At 34.3% G+C, this 7962-nt stretch overlaps 1 pseudogene; it reads right to left on the bottom strand.

Moving 5' to 3' along the window:
* Positions 1 to 1492: 1492 nt before the first annotated feature.
* On the bottom strand, positions 1493 to 2351 carry LOC100922411 (annotated as a pseudogene).
* Between the last annotated feature and the right edge of the window lie 5611 nt (positions 2352 to 7962).

Below are 7962 nucleotides of genomic sequence, written 5' to 3'. Positions count from 1 at the left end.
TTTGACTCTTGGTCCAATGTTCTGTCCATTATATCCCTTAGCTGTGTGATCTCAAATCTTACCAAAGGTATTATGATTACAGATACATGTTATATCTTCAGTAGTTTTTAGAAGTCAACAAAAATTTATTAATCAGCTACTACATATCAGTCATTTTATTAAGTGTTCTAAATATAAAGAAAGGCACAAAATAGTCCTTGACCTCAAGGAGCTCATAGGTTTGTCAGGAAGACTTCAAACATACAAACAATATGTAAGATAAATTGAAGACAATTAATGGAAGGAAGGCACTAGATTTGAGGGAAACTGGGAAAGGCTTCCAGTAGAAAATAAGATAATAAAATAAAAATGAAATGCTTTTTATTATAACTCACAGACCTTTCTGGACATTCCAATGTTCATAAGGTCAATGTTAAAGGGGAAAAAAATAAAGAAGGCAAAGACAGTTATTGATCTTAATAAAGACCAGGCTATTTGTATCCCCACTTTACACAAGAATTGGTGGTCCTCTTGTATGGGGAAGGTTAGGTCTGGACATGATCAAGTTTGAGAGTGGTCTATACATGCTTAAAGACAGTGTGTTGGTGTTTTTTTTTCTTCTTTAAAATATAATAATAGGATTCTCTCTGGGAAAGAGGAAGTTTCTCGGGGAGGTTTTCTGGAGGCGGCCTTAGTTTCAGTTACAAGTAAATAAATCACCCAAAATAGCAGTCAGCTGATAAAAGTTCAGCTCTTTTATTGTGTCCTTTAATATAGCCTGGTTAGTTGAGGCCTATCTCTCTGCTTCCTTCCAAGAGCTCCCTCTGAATATCTCCAAATCCAAAGGTTTGTACTTCAGACTCCAGCCAGCACCAAGGTAGAAGATGCAATGAATCTCTCTTGCCTCGAAGATAAGGCTTGTGGGCTTCTTCCCAGAGTGCTCCTCTCTGACCCCAGTCAATGTTCCGGAGAAATTCTTCTAAGTTCTAAGAGCTTCCTCCATATATATGATCTTCCAAAGGTTACTCCTCCTTCTGGAGGCAGGGATTATGGGTTATCTCCCAGAGTGCTCTCTGGTCCTAAGAACTTCAAGGGAGGTGTGAACACAAGCATTATTGTCTATCAATATTAGCAACCCATCAACCTGCAAGGATTCGCTCTAAGGTGTGAACCAACAAGCACTGTATCAATTCTATTGAGTTAACACCAGGATCCTGACATCACCCTTCAGTTTTCACCTTGTTTCAAGTTGAGTTGACACTAGGATTCCAACAACAGTGGAGGGATGGAACAACTTTTAATCTCAGTTCTATTCCAGAGCAAACTAAAAGAGGCATAGACAAACACTTTCAATATTTCTATTTAATAGAAACTATTTGCCTGAGTTTGAAATATTGTAGGTGACTGTTACATCAAATATATCCATGATCTCATAGAAAATACAAAAGAAAGAGTGTTTTACCCTTCAGAAAGCTGTCATCTTGATCAGTTTCTTCAGGGTTTCTTTCACATCTTAGTTCCTCTGACTGTAGAAGATGGGGTTCAGCATGGGGGAAACCTTAGTATAAAACAGACAATTTTTTTCCTGTTCTAAGGAGTAGCTAGAACTTGAACAAGAATAAATATATAGAATAGAGCCATGGTACAAAAATGATGGAGATCAAGTGAGAGGAACAAATGGAAAAGGCTTTGAGTTGATCCTGGGTGGAGCAAATCCATAAGATGGCAGCAACGATGAAGAGGTAGAAGGTCATAATGAAAACGATGGGCATGAGAACACTGGAAACCAAAAGGAAATAGAGCACAATGTGGTACATGTCAGTTTCACAAGGGGTGGTAGGTCACAGAAGAAGTCATCAATGACATTATCCCCACTGAAAGTCAGGGAGAATGTTTCACCTTTAATGATAGTGGAGTTTACAAAGCCTCCAAGATATGAAGCTGTTACAAGACCCAATCCACATATAACCTTGACGACATGGCTTGAGCCTAAAACAAAGTGTTAGATATGGCCATGTAACAGTCATATGCCATTGCAGTCAGTAGGTAACATTTACTATATCCTAACCCAGATGAAAAGAAGAATTGAGCCAAGCAACTAGCAAAGGAATTGCTCTTGTCCTTAGAGATACATGTTACTATGTTATTAGGAGTATAAACTTATGAGTCAATAGGTAACATTTACTATATCCTAACCCAGCTGAGAAGAAGAATTGAGCCAAGCAACCAGCAAAGGAATTGTTCTTGTCCTTAGAGACAAATGTTACTATGTTGTCAGGAGTATAAACTGATGAGTATCTGAGATCAAGAAAAATAGGTTCCCAATGAAGAAATACATGGGGGTGTGAAGCCAGGAATGTGTACAGATTCATATTTTCTGTCTTCAGCCTTATATATATTTCTTTAATTGACTTGATGAGTGGGGCTAAGCATACTATGTTAAGTATGAAGGGAAGATGGGTGACTCCAAGGAGGCATAGAACTCATATCATTCTCATGGGGGCCTCAGAATTTTTGAGGATAGATCCAAAAAGGAAAGTGAATGAGTAAGAAAACAAAATGCAAGTGAATGACAACAAAAATAGGGAGAATGCTGTGTTGTGGTCCACATTCAGTTCCTACAGTCCTCTCTCTGGGTGTAGATGGCTCTCTTCTTCACAAGATCATTGGAACTGGTATCAATTATCTCATTGTTAGAAAGAGTCACATTCATCAGAATTGATCCTCATATAATATTTATGTTGTCATATGTAATGATCTCCTGGTTCTGCTCATTTCACTTAGGATCAATTCATGTAAGTCTCTCCAGGCCTCTCTAAAATCATCCTTCTGATTTCCTATAGAACAATAATATCACATAATATTCATATATCATAACTTATTCAGCCATTCTCCAACTGATAGACATCCACTCAAGTTTCCAGTTCCCTCCCACTACAAAAAGGGTTGCCACAAACATTTTTGCACATGTGGGTCCCTTTCCTTTCTTTAAGATCTCTTTGGGATATAGAAATACTGTTGAGTTTAAGGGTATGCATAGTTTGATAACTTTTTGAACATAGTTCCAAATTGCTCTCCACAATGGCTGGATCCGTTCACAACTCCACCAATGATGTTTTAGTGTCCCAGTTTTCCTATATCCCTTCCAACATCCATCCTTGTCTTTTCTTGTGATCTTAGACAATCTGAGAGGTGTGTAGGGGTATCTCAGAGTTGTCTTAATTTGCATTTCTCTGATTAATAGTGATTTAGAGCACTTTCTCATATGATTAGAAACAATTTTAATTTCTTTATCTGAAAATTGTCTTTTCATATCCGTTGACCATTTATAAATTGGGAAATGGCTTGGATTCTTATTAATTTGAGTCAATTCTCTATATATTTTAGATATGAGGCCTTTATCAGAACCATTAAATGTAAAAATTATTTCCCAATTTATTGCTTTTCTTCTGATCTTGTCTGCATTGGTTTTATTTGAACAAAAACTTTTTAACTTAATATAATCAAAATTATCTCTCTGGTATTCAATTATGAGTTCCAGTTTTTCTTTGGACACAAATTCCTTCCTTCTCCACAGATCTGAGTGGTAAACAATCCTATGTTCTTCTAATTTACTCATAATAATCACTCTTTATGTCTAAATCATGAACTCATTTAGATCTTATCTTTGTATGTGATGTTAGGTGTGGTCAAGCCCTAATTTCTTCCATATTAGTTTCCAATTTTCCCAGCAGTTTTTGTCAAATAGTGAGTTTTTATCCCAAAAGCCGGAGTCTTTAGGTTTGTCAAATACTAGATTGCTATAGTTATTAATGCCTTAACCTTAAAACAATTATTCTAATGGTAGAAAATCAGATATTGTAGTAAATTGGTGCATGACACATTTGGGCTCAGAGAGATTTTTCTTTGTCCCTCACATCACATCATATAGGCAAATGAATATATCACTTCTCAATGTTTTTAACTCCCAGTTTAAGAAAAGGAAAAGTCTGCTGCTCCAGCAATCCTGGGATATACAAATTACTAACAACACATGGTTATCACAATACAGTCCAAATTTCCAGATATTAGAGCCTTTCTTATTTGTTCTGAATTCCTCAGGGAATCAGACTCAAGTTAAGTTTTCTGTCCCAGAGATCTCTCTCATAGTACTTAATTATATAGGCAAACATGGTCTCCAAAACTGATCTCTCCATGACTTTCCTTTTCTTATTGAAGACTGGAGAAATCAGAATAAAGTTACTCAATCCCTTTTATCCCACAGCCCAGTAAAATTTGCAATTCTAAAGTGAGAGAATGGGTTTTGTTTCCCACTGGTATTGACTTGACTTCTCAAACTGCCTTAGGATTCTGTCACCACCATTTCCACCACTAAAAGTACTTCACAAAGCAACCATGGAGAAAGCATTTTCCAGGAGAAAACAAACAAATATGGAAATACTTCAGTTCACTTGAGATTGTTTGACCTCTCTCAGATGCATTAAATGCCCAATAGATGAATATAGCAAAAATCATTCTAACAATGGCCTCTATTTCTATAGATCTGGCTAACAGTGCACAGTATCTTGGAAAGAAGACAGTGGAGGCACAGGATCTGTTTGAATCTTGGCTCATTTTTACTTGTGTGACTCCTCTGACAGTAATTCAAGCTCTCAGCCTCAGGTTCCTCACTGGTAAAGTGATAAAGTCAGAGTAGGTAAACCATAAGATACCTTCCAACTCTCTGTATTTTGCTACAATCTTTAAGTTTATGAAATATTTTGAATACAATAAGAAGCATATATTATGTTAGTGCTAAGAATAAGGATAGAAAGGTGAACACAAATCCAGTTTTATCTTCAAAAAAACTATATTCTAAGAAAAAGTTACATACAAATGGTAAGTAAATTCAGTGGAGAAACAAATTAATATAAAATAATTAGTTTCAAGAGGGATGGTACACAAATTTTGGGGAATGTGAGTCAGGAAAGACCTCATATAGGAGGTAGCATCTGAGCTACACTTTTTGGGAAATCTAAGTGTTCTATGAAATAAAGATGAGGACAGGCAAGAAGCAGAGAGTTGAAATGCTAAACATATGTAGGAGGAATCCTTTTTTATATTCATTCTCTAAGCAATCCATGGCAGATATTACTAGCCAGATTTGCAGAGAAGGAAACTTAGGGGTTGAAATATTGCTGGTGCCATAGATGGGAACTGATTGAATTCTTCACCCTGAAATCTCATTGATTAGTTTTTTTTCCAAAATAAGACTTTATATGGAGTTGTTTATGGTATGAGGACATATAGGTAAAGTGATCTATGAGGGAAAAAAGAAAGACAAATGGTAGGTATTGTTATTTAGTGGAAAAATCATTAGATTTGGTGTTATTGGGCAATCTGAGTTCATAGTCTATATCTGACACTTAGAAGTTTTGTGATTTTGGATAAGGCACCTGGAGTGGAACTTAGTGATTTTCAAAGACTTGTCCAATTCACCAATCTCCAACTCCTGGTCTGGATGTTCACAACTGCATTGAAAGAATAGAATACAAACAGGAGTTAGAAGGCAGAAGAGGTATAGCTTAGACTCAGATTTTTAAGAACCAAATCCAGTGTTTTGAATTATGATGTACTTTCTCCCAGTAGAAACCTAAAGAGTTTTCTTTCTCTTACCACATTTTCTCCCACCATATTGTAGCTTTTCCAGTCCAAAAGCAGGCTTTTCAAATAGAATGAACATACTAAGAATTACTTCTAAAATGTAGAATTGAAGAAATTGAATGATTAAAAGAAATGCCCAAATTTCCACATGGAAGACTTAAATCACTTATTGTATTTCAAATCCACTTTTCTATTAGGAACTATATAACTCACCCACATTATTGTCATAAACAGAGGGAGAATCCAGATTATAGCATCATTCTTAAAATATCAGAAAACTCAGAAGCCTTGAATAACAATAGCACAATCAGTATTTTACTATTAACATTTTTCCAATTTAATCATGTATTTGAACTATCAAGGGAATAGATTTAATATGAATAAAAGCACCTAAATCACACAGTTAATGTAATATGTGTTTAAAATTAGAGTTCTAATAGCTAATGTATGAAATAAAAAATTGAAAAAATGTGAGGAAACAATATCACATAAATATATATGTATATGTATCTATTCTGTATATATAATATATAAACACACGCATAAATATACATATATTAGAGAGACAGATGAAATTTAGAAAATTTTGAGTTCTGCTCTCAATGGCATTTTAAAATATTTAGCTTTTGACTTTTCTGCTGTATTTGAATTTCTTAAATATGTTAACATAACACTTTTCCAATTTACATCAAAAAAGATAAATAACAATGGAGTTAATGCTCATTTATAAAAGCACTTAGTCCTAGTTTAATGTATACTCTTGTAAATATTAAATCTTTAATCAGAAGGACTCATTTATAAGTCAGATTATCATAGATTTATTTTTTTTAATTCTTCCTTGCTTGTTGAAGCAAACTTTAAGATGTATAACAATCTTAAAATTGAGATTTGTTTTGTTCCAGTATGTTTGCAAAAAAATCCCATGAATGAAAAGAGGAAAAACAAATGTTTGTAGCAGCTCTTTTTGTGGTGGCAAGAATTTGGAAATTAAGTAGATACCCATCATTTGGGAATGGCTAGATAAGTGATGATATGTGTGTGTGTGTGTGTGTGTGTGTATGTGTGTGTGTGTATATGTGTGTGTGTGTATAAATAAATATATATATATATTTATACATACAATGGGAATATAATTATTCTCTAATAAATAATAAGTAAGCTGATTTCAGAAAAGCCTTGAAAGATTTATATAACTGAAACTAAACACAATCAGTAAACTCAAGAGAACATTGCACATAGCAACAATATTATGTGAGGATCAATTATGATAGGCTTGGCTCTTTTAAATAGACTTGTGATGGAAAGAGCCATCAGCATCCAGAGAGAGAATTATGGAGACTGTGGGACAAAGCATATTATTTTCATCATTTTGTGTAGCTGTTTGGTTGTGGGGTTTTTTTTCCTTTTTTTATGTTCTTTTTTTTCCATTTTGATATGGTTTTCCCTGTGAAGCATGATCAATATGGAAATATGTTTAGAAGAATTGCATATGTTTAGCTTGTAGTGAATTGCTAGAGAGTGGAGAGGGGAAAAAATTTGGAGCGCAAGGTTTTGCAAAGATGAATGTTGAAGACTAGCTTTATATGTATTTGGAAAAATAAAAAGCTATAGAAGATAGAAAACCCCATGCATGAAACCCATTAGATCATGTAACAATCAGATATGAGTGAACAACTAAACAGGAAATGGCTAAGAACAGTGCTATGTAATAGGGATATAAAAACAAGTTTGAAAATCAATCTGTCTTTAAAGTTGGCACATTCTAATCAGGAAAAGTATACTAAAGTCATACTAGACACAAAGAAGGGACTATATCATCAGCAGGTATGGGAAATAGATTATAGGGTTGCATGGGAATTTGGGTTCTGTCAATGGTAGAATTCAATTTTCCCCCCAAATGAAAAAGATCCTAGAGCTGGGCCAAGGAGAGAAGACTATAGAAAATGGTATGGAGCTCTTGTTTCTATGAAGATAAAAGCAAAAAGCCTTAGTTGTAAGAGCTCAAAAGAAGATCAATACCATATCGGTCAAATAAAATTAATATTAACATATAGATATTTTTCAAAGAGGCATTAAATAATTTGAGATTATACAATTTAAGTATATAATTTTGTTTTTCTCCAAAGAAACTTTACACTTCTTACTGATTGTTGCTTAGCCTAAATTATCTTAACTCTGATCATTTTATTCCACAGTAAAACAAAGTATGGCAAGCCACTTGGTAAAATAGAAAATATTCTCCATAGCAATTGTAACTTCTCATGAAAATGACAGTGAATATTCATGTGGTTATAATAGAAAAAGAATATCAAGGCTTTGCTATTTGTGTAGCTATTCAAT

This window comes from Sarcophilus harrisii, chromosome 6 (assembly GCF_902635505.1).
Source record: "Sarcophilus harrisii chromosome 6, mSarHar1.11, whole genome shotgun sequence".
NCBI classification, from domain to species: Eukaryota; Metazoa; Chordata; class Mammalia; order Dasyuromorphia; family Dasyuridae; genus Sarcophilus; species Sarcophilus harrisii.
The sequence above is the reverse complement of the archived record's forward strand: the minus strand, read 5'-3'. Positions and strand labels throughout refer to the sequence as shown.